Genomic DNA, 14,469 nt, shown 5'->3' with positions numbered 1-14,469 from the left:
TAATTATTAAGTGTCTGAGACTGGATTTGAACCCAGGTACTCCTGACTCCAGGGCCAGTTCTTTATCCACTAAGCCACCTAGCAGCCCCAATTCTCATTTTTCTTGACCTCTCAGCACACTACTAATCACAGCATCTTCTTTTTTTTTTTAGATTTTTCAAGGCAATGGGGTTAAGTGACTTGCCCAAGGCCACACGGCTAGGTAATTATTAAGTGTCTAAGATCAGATTTGAACCCAGGTACTCCTGATTCCAAGGCCAGTGCTCTATTCACTGTGTCACCTAGCCACCCCACAGTATCTTCTTGTATAGTCTCTCCTCTCTAGGATTTCATGATTTTTAGGTCGTTCTCCTCCTAGATGTCTGGTCACCATTTCTCCATCTCCTTTGCTAGATTTTCATCCAAGTCAAGCCTACTAACTGTAGATGTCCCCCAAAACTTTGTCTTTGGTCAGCTTTTCTTCTTGCTCTGTACCTTCTCACTTGACAGTCTCATCAGCTCCTTTGGTTTCAATGATCATCTCTATGTAGCTCACTCACAAATCTATATATTCTATCTGAATCTCTCTCTGAGCACCAGTCCCACATCACCAGATGTCTTTTTTAACCCCACTAATCAGATCCTATAGGCATCTCAAACATAACATGTGCAAAATGGAACTTCTTAATTTTTCCCAAAAGCCTTCCCTTATCCCAACTTTCCTATTGCTTCTATGGAAACTATCATTCGTTCATTTAGGCTCTCAGATGAAGGGTCATCTTCAACTCCACACTCACATTCTCTCCACAAATACAAATTATTTTCAAATATTGCCAATTCTAACTTCACTTCTCTCTCCTTTCCACTTATAAAGACACTACCCAACTATAGCTTCATCAGCTGTTATCTGAGCTATTGCAATATCTTTTTAATTGGTTTCCCTTCTTCAAGCTTTAATTCACTCTAATATATTTTTCAATCAATAATTGTCCTAAAGTGCAGAAACAGTCATCCCCTGCTGAGTAAAGTCCAGTGGTTTTCTATACCTTTCAGGATCAAAAATTAAGTCCTCTATTTGCATTTAAAGCCCTTTCCAATCTGCCAACTTCCTATCATTCCAGTGTTCTTATACTTTACTTTCTTCTTCACACTCACTGGTCTTTTGGCTCTTCCTTGCCAACAATACGATATCTCATGGATTTTTGCATTTCCACCAGTTTTCTTCCATGTCTAGAATGCACTCCCTCCTCCACAATGCCTCTTAACTTCCCTGGCTTCCTCCAAGACTCACCAAATCCCACCTATGTTCTGTTGGAGGCCATTTCTGGTCCCTTTGACCCCCCCCAATATCTTTTACATGCACTGTATAACTCATGTGTAAACATAGTTATTGTCTCCCCCCTTAGACTATCAGTTCTCTGAAAGTAAGGACTAGAGACTAGTGTATAGCATTTAATAAATACTTGTTGAATAACTGGTTGAATGACTCCACATCAAGTCTCTACTGCTTCACTGTGCTGCCTGCTATATAGCAACATAAATTCGGGTGTTTATATATACAGGTATAAACCAATATAAATTCAAGTGTTCATTATAGAGTGTTCACGTATAACAATCTAAATTTTTCTTTGATCATGTTTTTCCAATATAAAATTATTCCTCTTTTTGAAGAGTTTAATTACAGTCAATATTCAAATATCTTAAATATTTCCTTCTCAAAACCAGATCTTGCCAGCACATCGTATCCCCTTCTCTTAACGCAGGTAGCACTAGTTTTTGGCGACACTTATCGGGCAACTAATCACATATGGCCAAGTCAAGGGACCTCTATCACTGCCCCCAAACTATTACTTGACTCTTAAATTACTATTGTTATTTATGATTGTACATGTATAATCTCTATTAGATTATTCACTGTCCTGGGGAAGGGAGTGGGAAGGGAGGGAGAGAGAAAAATGTGAAACTCAAAATCCTACAAAAAATGAATTTATCTTTATATGTAATTGGAGAAAATAAAATTTTAATTAAAAATTAATAAAAATAAATCATTCCTATTATTTCATTTTCCCCATGTTTATGTCTTGGCTTCTCTGCTTATTCCTGGTTTCTGGAATATAAAAACCATGCTTCCTCATGCCAGATATCTTTATCCACCTCTCCCCATTTTCAGTTACTTATAGCATAAAAAATATTAGCTCTTTGAGGCAAAGATTTCTATTTGCTTGTATTTCCAGTGATTAATCACTATTTGTTTGCTTCTTCAGGTAAGGCATAAGCATTATAGTATGGGCATTGATTATGTCTTGTATTTATTTGTGACCTCGAGATGCTTGCTATATGATAAATAGGCAGTAATTGTCTGTTGAGAAGTTAACTGATGAATTATAAACTATTAATAAATTCATTAATGAAATCCATTCTCTTGGAGAATTGTCCTGGGAAAAGAATGCCTAAGTGTATAATTCACACTTATTTCCCACTGGATGGGGGGAGGCAGTGAAGATAATAAAACTGGGAAACTCTTTTTTAAATAAACACATTTCCTATTGAGAACAGAAAAGTAAACAGGAAGGGGATTGAGTAATCATTTGGCTAATGTTCATTCATTTATAGACATGAGCCCATCACTGAATTTACAGGGAGGTTGGGGGGGATGAAAGAGGAAAGAATTAGACTATACTAGTGGTTAGGTTTGGGGTTTTTTTCATGGAATAACTGAGTTTAGAACTGACAGTGTGTCTTTTTTGTTGGAGAAAAGTCTTATTGAGAACTAAGTCATTCTCTTTGGGGACGACTACAATTTGGAATCCTTAGTAGCAAAGTCTGAAAGAGCAGTCTAATGAAAATACCAAGATCTAAAAGAAAGATATTGACTATCAAGAGATTTTGATTCATGTCTTTCCTCCCTGTCCCTTTCTGTAAGGCTGGGCAAGCTCTCCATACTTCACTGTTCCAACTTCCTTCTTTTTCTTTTCCTAGATCTATTTGTATCCTCAGAGTCTAGCCCAGAGCTTGTCAATTGATGTTTGATTATGCCCCCCCCTTTTTTGCAGGACCCTCCCATCCTACCATAGTCTAATTACTCATCCTTGAATACAACACTCCCATTTCCATGCTTCGCAACTAGGGAGTACAGAAGATAATATCTTAAAGAGAAGTCAGGAAGACTTGAGCTTGAACCCTGCCTCAAACACTAGCTGATCAACCTCTCTCAGATTCAGTTTGCTTATCTGCCAGGATCATAATAATGATAGAACTTCCTTCATAGGATTGTTATAAAGATCAAATGAGAAAGCTATATAAAACACTTTGAAAACATTAAGACCCTATATAAATGAGGACTAGCATTTTTCTCCTATTACTCCACATGGAATATTAGTCCTCCCAAGATTCAGCTCAACAGAAAAAGTTGTAAGTAAATTCATATGGATAAATAAAAAGTCAAGAATTTCCAGGGATTCAAAGGGGAAAAAGTACAAAAGAAAAAATTATATTATAAAGCATCAGTCATCAAAACTGTCTGGTATTGGCCAAGAAATAGAGTGGTGGTTCTGTGGAATAGACTAGGTGCAATCGCAGGAAATGATTATAGTAATCTGCTGTTTGATAAACCCAGCTAAGAGTCCAGCTATTGGTATAAAAACTCTCTCTTCGATAAAAACTGCTCAGAAATTGGAAGTTAGTATGGAAGAAATTTAGATTAGACCAACACCTCACACCCTATACCAAGATAAGATCCAAATGGATACAGGATTTAGACATAAAAAACAATTATAAGCAAACTAGAAGATCAAGGAGTATTAGTCAGAACTATGGAAAGGGAAGCAGTTTATGACCAAAGAAGAGATGGTAATAGATAACTAGATAATTTTAATTAATTAAATTAAAATTTTTTGCATGGACAAAACCACTGTAACCAATATCAAAAGAAATGTAGTAAATTGGGTAACAATTTTTACAACTTGTGTTTCTGACAAAGGACTCATCTCTAAAATATACGAGAACTGAGTCAAATTTACAAAAAAAGAAGACAAGGCATTCCCCAGTAGACAAATGGTCACAGGATATGCAAAGGCAATTTACAGATGAGGAAATCAAAGCAATCCATAATCATATGAAAAAATTTGTTCTAAATCACTAATTATTAGAGAAATGCAAATTAAAGCTTCTCTGAGGTACCACCTCACACCTCTCAGACTGGCCAATATGACCAGAAAGGACAATGATCACTGTTGGAAGGGTTGTGGGAAATCTGGGACACTAATACATTGTTGGTAGAGCTGTGAACTCATCTAACCTTTCTGGAGAACAATTTGGAATTATGCCCAAAGGGCAACAAAAATGTGCATACCCTTTGACCCAGCAATACCACTACTGGTCTATACCCTGAAGAGATGAAAAAGGGTAAAAACATCACTTGTACAGAAATATTCATAGCAGCCCTGTTTGGGGTGGCAAAGAATTGGAAATCAAGTAAATGTCCTTTAATTGGGAAATGGCTTAGCAAACTGTGATATATGTATGTCATGGAAGACTATTGTTCTATTAGAAACCAAGAGGGATGGGAATTCAGGGAAGCCTGGAGGGATTTGCATGAACTGATGCTGAGTGAGATGAGCAAAACCAGAAAAACATTGTACACCCTAACAGCAACATAGGGGTGATGATCTACCTTGATGAACTTGCTCATTCTATCAGTGCAACAATCAGGGACAATTTGGGGCTGTCTGTGATAGAGAATACCATCTGTATCCAGAGAAAGAACTGAGGAGTTTGAACAAAGACCAAGGACTATTACCTTTAATTTAGGGGGGAAAAACTGATATCTTATCATGTAATCTTGCTCTCTCTTATACTTTATGTTTCTTCCTTAAGGATATGATTTCTCTCTCATCACATTCAATTTGGATCAATGTTTACCATGGAAACAATATAAAGACTGGAAAATTGCCTCCTGTGGGAGGTGGGGGGGGGGGGAGAAGCAAGATTAGGGGAAAAATTGTAAAACTCAAAAATAAATAAAATCTTTAAAATGAAAAACAAAATTCAGCTCAAAACTCATCTTTATATTAATGTCTTCTTTTATTAGATTATGTCTCATCTACTCTTTATATGTCTTGTATGTACTTAGCTGTTTGCATGTTTTCTCCTTCAATATAATGTTCAATACTTGAAGGCAAGAAGGCAAGGATTGTTTTACCCTGACTTCATATCTTAGCATCCTATCTCATACATCGTAAGCCTTAACCAGTCCTTGTGGACCACTGAATGAATGCTGTTTAGTTCCTAGTCTCTCCAAAGAAGGAAGGAAGGGCCAACTTTGGTCACTACATTTATAAAGCACCTGATACCTATTTTTGATATTCACTGGACTTGGGGAAACTAAACTATAACACAATAGTCTTGTAGTTCCAGATGCCAAGACTTTCGCTTAAGTCCCCTTAGGCATTCCTGCCCTTTTTGCACACTTCCCAGAACCTAGAATCATAGGTATGGGAGAATCCCTGGAGGTTATCTAGTGTAACCCTTTCTGGAAACATTAGCTAATCAAGAGAGAAGTTAGGAAGACCTGAGTTCAAACTCCACCTCAAATACTAGTTATCTAACCCCTCTCAGACTCAGTTCCCTCATCTACAATAATAGAACCTCCTTCACTGGCTTTTAATAAAGATCAAATGAGATGAGATAAATACTCAAATGTCTTTTGATTAGTTGACTGATGAATTACAAGCTATTAGATAAAGTCATTTGAGTGCCCTTGACTCTTGGTGAACTGTCCTGGGAAAAGAATGCCTATGTAAGTAATATTTGCCATTGGAGAGGGGTGGTGACAGTGAAGGTAATAAAGCAGGGAAAATCATTGATATGTTCAAAGCAAATTTACTGTAATATTTTGTATATACACATATACACATATAGGCATGTATATACACTGATATACATATACATGTATATTCACTATATATTTGCATACATATGCATACATAAAAATATGTGTATAGAAATAATATATAGAAATATGGAGGTATATATATATGTATATATATATATAATATGTATATATCCCCTTATTGACAAGGGGGTGAATGAGAAGTGTAGTCTTTCCCACTCAGAAGGAATGACCTACCCACAAAGAATTTCTTTTCCTAGATCTACCTGTTGGGCATGCTGTGGGACATGAAAAAGTTATCCCCTCTCTACTCTCTCACTACCCGCAAAAATCTCCTACTCTATTTAAACTTTATTTACTATCTGAGTTTTTAATAAGGAGTTTTGTTTACAGGTAAATAGAAAGAGACGTGCCATATTCTGAGCAAGTGATTACTTGCTGGTTCATGCAAAGGAAGAAAAGTCAAAAGGGATCCTGGGACTAATTGCCTCAGACTGAACTATGACACAATACAAAAACAGAGATACAAATACAATACAAAAAAAGAGATATAACAATATAAATATTCAAGGTTTCAAAAGCTGTATTTCTCTGTTTTGCGGGTTCCGGGACAACACTCAAGCTATCCATCTGTTATTCATCACTCATAGTATGTGCAAGATCACCTTCTTTTCTTCTCATCCATGTCCTTGATTAAATGTCTTGGAGCTATTTTCCATAATGCAAATCATTACTGGCAACAAAATAATTGAACAAAAAAATATACAAAAATATGCCAAATACAAATGCCAAATCATATCTACCCTGTATATCTCATTTCTCTTTGATTGTCTTCTCACTGCCTTCAGCATGCTGCAGAGAGCCTCAGTTCTAACCCCATCTCTTGGGGCTGGGACATTTTGCATTTTGACTGAATCCAAAAATTTTCTCTGATAGGTGACCCTGAGTCCCAGTACATAGAAGAGAAATTCTATTGGCTTAAAAGTCATCAACCAATGAACATTTCCTGAGATCCTTTGAAGCTTATGCCAAGGGAGAAATATATAAAAAAAAATTCCAAAGGTCCTCAAGGATCTTTAGACCAGCTTTGTGACCTTATGGTTTATAACTTAGCTCCTCAGGGCTTCAGTTCATCATTTATATAAATTGAAGTAGTTAGTCTATATAATCACCATGATCTTTTCAAGGTCTCACATTCCAACTGATAGTCTATTTAGGGAGGCAAAATAGGCTCATGGGAAACATAGGCTCCCACAAAACAGAATAGACACTAGTGCTCATTCTGTAGTCAAAATTGAAAAAGGTTGTTGAGACAGATTCATTCCAAAAGGCATCCTCATAAGGCACAATTCACCTCATGCCAGGCCATCTCTGCATCTCAACTTTCCCATAGAAAAATGGTTCTTTCTTAGAGATACTACAAGATACATTTGGGCACCCTAAACATCAAGAAGGGCTGTGGAATTCTGCTCAAATGCTCATTAAGAGATGCTAAATTAAGAAGAGGTAAAGAATGAGGCCAGATGCTTTCTGACTGTAAGAGGGTTATAAAGTTCTACAGGGGACCTGGGAAAGCAGAATGCCAAACTCCAAAGAGCCAAAGAAACTACCTTCTTATGTAGCTTTATCTCTGTTCTATAAATATATTGGGTTGTCTCTCTTTACAATATAGTGCAGTATAGTGGAAAGGATGCAGGGAATAGAGTCAGAAGGCATTGTTCAGATTCCAAAGTTTTGTCTTTTATTTTCTGAATGAACTGAGCAAGTCATATCTTTCTCAGCCTTACCTCGCTCATAGCAAAATGAGAAGATTGAACTAGTTGAGTTCCCTTCCAGCTCTTTATCTATTCTTGTAGGGTATTCATGACCCCCAATCTAAGAAATCCTTAAGGATCATAATTTCAATCATACTGTTCTCACAAAATAGTACATGGCATTATTCCACATTTCTGTAGCCATTGTTAAGTCATTGGTTCTTCAAGTACCTATGACTTTGGGCAGATCACTTAAGACCATTCAGCTTCAGTTCCTACCTTATAAGATTGTTTTGAGGATCATGAGATTACATAAATCAGTTGCTCTGCAAACCTTAAAGTGATACATGAATGTTAGCTATTATTGTTGGGAAAATACGATATGCACACAGATGTGTTAATCCAAAATCATTTAGAAGGGGAAAGACTACTAACAGCTACAGGGATAAAAGAAGGGTGTAATTTCTGGTATAGTCAATGACATAGTCAAACTTATAATTTAGGAAAATTATTTGGCCAGTTGTGTGAAGGATGAATTTAGGAAGGAAGAGATGAGATGCAGGGTGACCAATTAGAAGGTTATGAAACTAGTCTAGCTGAAAATGAACCTGAATGAGTCTGATGTCTCTTTGATCAAATGGAAGAAGACCAATGAAAGAGATGTCCTCAAAGTAGGAAAGCCCATGACAGAGCTGAACTTTGAAATGAGTTCTTTCTGGCAGCTAGTCATGTGCTTTTTCTACAACATATAATGCTTCAATCTTAGCAATCACTTTTTTAGAACCCCTGCAGTAGTGTGTAAATGTTCCAATCGCTCTTTCTATAGAAAAAAATGAGGAATCCTAATCTCTGAAAACAAGCTGATACATAGGTCTTTCAGCCTCAATCCAAATGTCTTGGGTCTACTTTGACATCCATTGACTGTGTAGTAACTGGAGGGGAGCTCAGATAGACTGGACTAAGTCAGTACCCAATCCAAACATTCAAGCCATCTTCTTTTTCTCAGAACCCATTTCTCCCCCCCAAAAAAATCATAATGTAAGAGATTTGTTCCTAAACAAATCACAAACTAACTTAAATACAGTGTTATATGCCAAGCAAAGAAGTTAAAATGAGAACAGAAACCTCTAGAAACAGCAATGACCTTAGAAACATACAATTTTCCTGGAAAACAGATTTAATATACTTGATAAACATGTGCAGTACTCTTTCTCTGTTCTTAGTATGTGGAAAAGTTTATATTCATTAGTATTTACCAAACTCAGAATTACAATACTAAAAAAATGTATTTAAAAAAAGAAAGCAATTTCCCAAATTCTCTTGGCCAGCAAAAGTTCACCAATCCACAAGTGTCACTCAGCCTCTTCCAGTCGTAAATTGTGTATGAGATCCTCAATCAGATCATATTGTCTTTGGACACTGTCTCACTTCCTTTTTCAGGTACTCTCTTACCATAGAGTTCCATTACCACAGGGTCATTTTCTCAGGAAAGTGAAAAACAAACTTTCTGATGTTATTATCAAACAGATACAGCTTTATAGTATGGTGTAGAGGTTAGACAGCTGACCCTATACATAGGAAGATCCAGGCTTTTTTTTGTCTCTGACATGTCATTTGTGTGACTTTAGGAAAGAAGTTTCACCTTTCAGTGACCCAGACCACATTCTAAGAAAATGCATTATAGACCAGGTATCAAGCTTCATTAATAGATGAGTGTTCCAAACCAAGGGTTCCTTCATATCAGTGGCATGACATATCTGGATAAAAAAAGGACTCAACAAAACAAAATACCCAAACCCTGATCCTTCCTCAAATTTTACACACTATATATTAATAGGAGTTACATGTTACTTGTTACATATTAATAGAATTTTTGGACATTTTTAAGATGAAAGGAGGTGGCTTTTAAATGGTAGAATTCCAATACTAATGTGGAGGAAAGTGCAGATTTTGAGCCAAGGTGATCTTCCTGGATTTTTCCAAAACACCCCACTTAGGTGACTACCTACTTCATCTATTTATAATGACAAGAAGTAATCACTTGAATAATCCAGTTCAACCTCTTAAATTTTTCATCATTTAAAAAAAAATTTATATTCCTGAAGGAAAAATCAACATGTTGTAGTTGGCTGGAGAGTGAGGTAGACCTGAGTTTAATTCTTGCTATTAATATATACTGGTTATGTGACCCTGGCAAAGTCCCTTAACTCCCCACTATCCTAAGTAGCTCTCAGACTATTAATCACATACACCCCTCACTCTTATAGACAAGAGAACTAAGCTTTATAGTGATAAAGAGACGTGTTCATAGTCACACAGGTGAAAAGTATCAGAATCAAGATTTGAATCCAGGTGCTCTAATTCCAAGCTCAACAATCTTTCTACTGAGGTCATAGAGGCATTTGTTGTGAGAGGGAATAGAACTCAGTTGTCTTGCTCACAGCCCCAGTATTCTTTCTACCACTGCAATGGGTAACAATGTTTATCAATACAGTTGAACAATATAGATCAAGACACAAACTCAGAAATGGACAGTGAAGTCAAAACAGCTATAAACTAAAAGAAAAATGCAATTTGGACATCAAAATGAAATTATTAGTAGAGGAAAATTAAGAAAGAAAGCAAAGGAAGAAAATTATGAAAAGACAATTAACAACTTGGCAAAAGAACAAAAAAAGTTAAAGAAAATACATTTAAAAAAAGATAGAATTGGCCAAATAAAAAGAAGCACAAAAATTCACTGAAGAAAATAGAATTGGGTAAGTATAAGTTAATGACTACATAAGACATCAAGAAATAATAAAACAAAATCAAAGGAATGAAAAAATAGAAGAAAATGAAAAATATAGAAAAAAAGAACATCTGACCTGGAAAATATATCAAGGAGATATAATTTGAGAATTATTGGATTACCTGGAAAGATCTAAAACATCACTTTCCAGAAATAATTAGGTAAAACTTCCCTAATATACTAAAGTCAAAGGGTAAAATAATAAATGTAACAATCTACCAATGACCACCTGAAGGAAAATCCAAAATGAAAACTCCCAGTAAAATCACAGCCAAATTCCAGAGTTTCTAGATCAAAGAGAAAATACTTCAAGAAGTCTGAAAAACAATTCAAATACCTTGGAGTCACGGTCATGACCACACAAGATTCAGCAGCCACCACATTAAAGGAGTAGAGGACTTCTAATTTGCTATTCCAGAAGACAACAAAAAATTATCTGCCTAACAACACTAAATATAGTCCTTCAAAGGAATAAATGAATATTTAATGAAATAAAAGACTTTCAAGCATTCCTGTCGCAAAGCTCAGAGCTATATTGAAAATTTGACTTTCGACTATGAGACTCAAGAGAAGCAGAAAGAGTAAATAAGAAAGAGTAATCATAAGGGACTCAATCATAAGGATTCTACATAGAAGACATAGAAGTGAACCCATTATGTTAGAATGATGCAAAAATGTATAGAAGAGAAAGGGAGATGCTATGGGAGAAGGGGGAAGAGAAAGAAATAATGGAGGAAATTATCTTACATAAAAAAGTTCCCAAAGATGAGTTTTTAGAGTGTAAGGGAAAATTTTGAGTGAGTCATGAAACTCTTGAACCTAACTTACATCTAAATTGGTTCAAAGAGGGGAAATATATCTACATACTCAGTTGGGTATAGAAATCTGTCTTACCCAACAGGAAAGTAGGAGGGAACAGGGACAAACAGAAAAAGAGGGTAATAGAAGGGAGAGCAGATAAAGGAAGGCAGTGGTCAGAGCAAAACAGACTTTAGAAGAGGGAAAGAATAAATGAGGGGAGGAGAGAGAGACAGAGAAACAGAACAAAATAGAACATAGGGAAATGCTCAATTAGTAATCCTAACTGTGAAGATACTCTATGAATCCAACCCACCTCAAAATCTTAACTCCCAGGCTCCACTGATTCTCAGCAACTAGTCAGAAAGAGATTACAAGATCACTAGCACACATGAATGGGATACACACTTGTGAGCACCTCTTATGACCAGGATATAACTGTGGAGAACATGGGCATAGAGAAGCAGTTCATACATAATATCACCTTCTGGTGATGCCATTTTGCTGGCCCCACCAAGCCAACATGTTCCTAACTAGTTTCATATGGCAGGCTGTCTCTGCCACAAAATGCTCAAATGGTTTTTCAGTCACTCCTGGGTATGTTCCAATTTCAGTTCTTCATACTTTCAGAGTACTGACAGGCCATCTCAGCTCCCATTTGCCAAGATACAATAAGGAAAAAAAGTCTCCCTAATAAGGATAGAGTTAATAGTACTCAATAAAGTCAAGGCTATGAGCCACCCACCTTTCCATCATTTACCCAGCTAAAGGCCAGAATTGAGGCAGAGTATTCCTAGCCTGATGCTAACTCTGACTTTTTAATTTATTTCTTCTTGTTTGGACGATCCATTTTTTTTTTTTTTGCCTTTCATCCCTAAAATGCTGTAATTTTGATTAAATATGGTGAGTTCCAGGTGAAATCATTCAAAGTTAGGATGCACAGGTTAGGATGAGGTGAGGCTCTAAGTCTGGGGAACAAACAAAGGAACAAATGAAGATAATATCCAAGGATCTAACTAAAACTGGAATCTAGAAATCTGGCAGATTACGGAACCAAGAAGCCAGCAAGACCGGAAAGAAAAGGAGATCCAGCATTTCGGCTCAAATAAAACTGGATAACTGAAAGAGTTTGCAGCCTTAAGTCTTCCTGCTTTTAGCCTCCTCTATCCTGAATGGAACCAATCTCAGCTCAGAAAGATTTTTGTAAATTAAGGCAATTGAAAACAGCTGGCTAGATGTAGTGTTAGAGAAAGTGAATGGGGTTCTTACCCGAGGTAGTGCCCCTTTTAGACATTTTCCTCCATGTTGATTGAGCATTTAAAAATAATCATTGCCCCAACATCTGAAGGCTCTTTCTCTGTGGGTCAGCAAGTTATTTTCTATTTATCAATCATTTGTCCTTTTGAATTGCTGAGTCTTTGACCTTCATAAGCCACCTCAAAGATACTAATCCTTTTGCTTCAATATGATTTTCTTTTCATAAAATGGCTTGGAGTGTTTTCGATGAAGAGTTTAATCCTTCCCCAGACATATTGCTTTGGGACTGGGCAAAAGCCCCCATTATAATAGATCAAAAGAACTAATGGTCAGTTAAAAAAATGAAGGGATACTATGTGAACTTCTTTGTAGTCTATATTCTTATTGTCAGTATTCTTAATTTTCCCCATACTTTTAGCTTTATATGTTGAGAGAGAGCCAGTCATTGGTTTTCATATATATCTAAAACTTCTATTTCCCTTTTCCCTGCTTGTTCACTGTGCATTTCTTAGGTTGATCCAACTATAGTTTTTTCAGGCCCCTGCTATCTGGTATCAGAAGATTTGGAGCTAAAAAGAATTATAGAAACTACCTAGTCCAGTCACTTCATTTTAGAGATGAGGAGACCACCCTCTGGTTTCTCCCACCAGCAATTCCATGTGAAAAAATCAGAATCTCTTTGACCATTCTATCAATGAATATTTTTTTACCTACTCTGTACAAAGCACTTCTAAGTGTGATAAAAATATGAAGACAAAAATTAATCAGTCCCTGCCCTCAAAGTGGGAAAATTTAATTTAATTTAATCAGGGGAAATCAAGGGAAATCACATGTACACACATTCACAGATGCACATACAGAGAGACATATATATATACATATATATGCATTTACACACATATTTGTATATGAACATATGACAGAAATGCACATCATTCGTGCATGGGAAGTGGTAGGAAGTTGTACCTTAGTTTTGAAGGAAATGAGGGGTTCTAAGAACTGAAAAAGAAATACTATACCATGTACAGAGGACAGTCAGTGCAAAGTGACAATAGAGTACCCTATGGAAGAAATTGCAAAAAATGTCAGTTAAGTTGGGAGAATGTTTGAAGAGGAAAAATGCAAAATAAGGGTAATTCATAATAAAGAGAGTAAGGAACTAGGTTGGAACTAGGATGCAAAGAGTTTTAAATGTCAAACAACAAAATTTACATTTAAGTCTAGAGGTCACAGGGAATCACTGAAGTTCACTGAGCTGAGAAGTGATATGGGGGGGGCATGCTTTGCTTTTGCTTTTGTTTTTTTATTTCTTTTCATCCATTTGTACATGTATATTTCCAAGTTATAGAGTTTCCCTCCACTCTCCCTTCCCACCTCCTTCCCTCAGTTGGGAATAGTCAGGTTAGCATTTTACATACATATTTTGTTAAACATATTTACAAATTAGTAGTTTTGGGCATGAGGAATTAGGATCAAGGGAAAGAGATACATAAGAGACAATTTTTATAAAGTGTTCATCAGATTTGGTAGGGGTGTTTTTTTTTCTGTGTTTTATTTTTCTTTTTCTTCCACTGCTTGGAGATAATATAGTCTATAATCACTTGTTTAGCTATGGCCCAATTGATGGGCATCCCCTCAATTTCCAATTCTTTGCCACTACAAAAAAGGACTGCTATGAATATTTTGGAACATGTTGGACTTTTCCCATTTTTTACAATTTCTTCTGAATATAGTCCTAGAATTGGAATTGCTGGGTCAAAGGGTATGCACAGTTTTATTATTCTTTGGGCATATTTCCATATTACTCTCCTTAAAGGTTGGATCCATTCATAACTCCATCAGCAACGCATGGGACGGCCAGGTGGTGCAGTGGATACAGCACTGGCCTTGGAGTCAGGAGTACCTGGGTTCAAATCTGACCTCAGACACTTAATAATTACCTAGCTGTGTGGCCTTGGGCAAGCCACTTAACCCCATTGCCTTGAAAAATATAAAAAAAA

This window comes from Macrotis lagotis, chromosome 8, assembly GCF_037893015.1.
Source record: "Macrotis lagotis isolate mMagLag1 chromosome 8, bilby.v1.9.chrom.fasta, whole genome shotgun sequence".
NCBI classification, from domain to species: domain Eukaryota; kingdom Metazoa; phylum Chordata; class Mammalia; order Peramelemorphia; family Peramelidae; genus Macrotis; species Macrotis lagotis.
Note: the sequence above shows the minus strand (reverse complement) of the source record.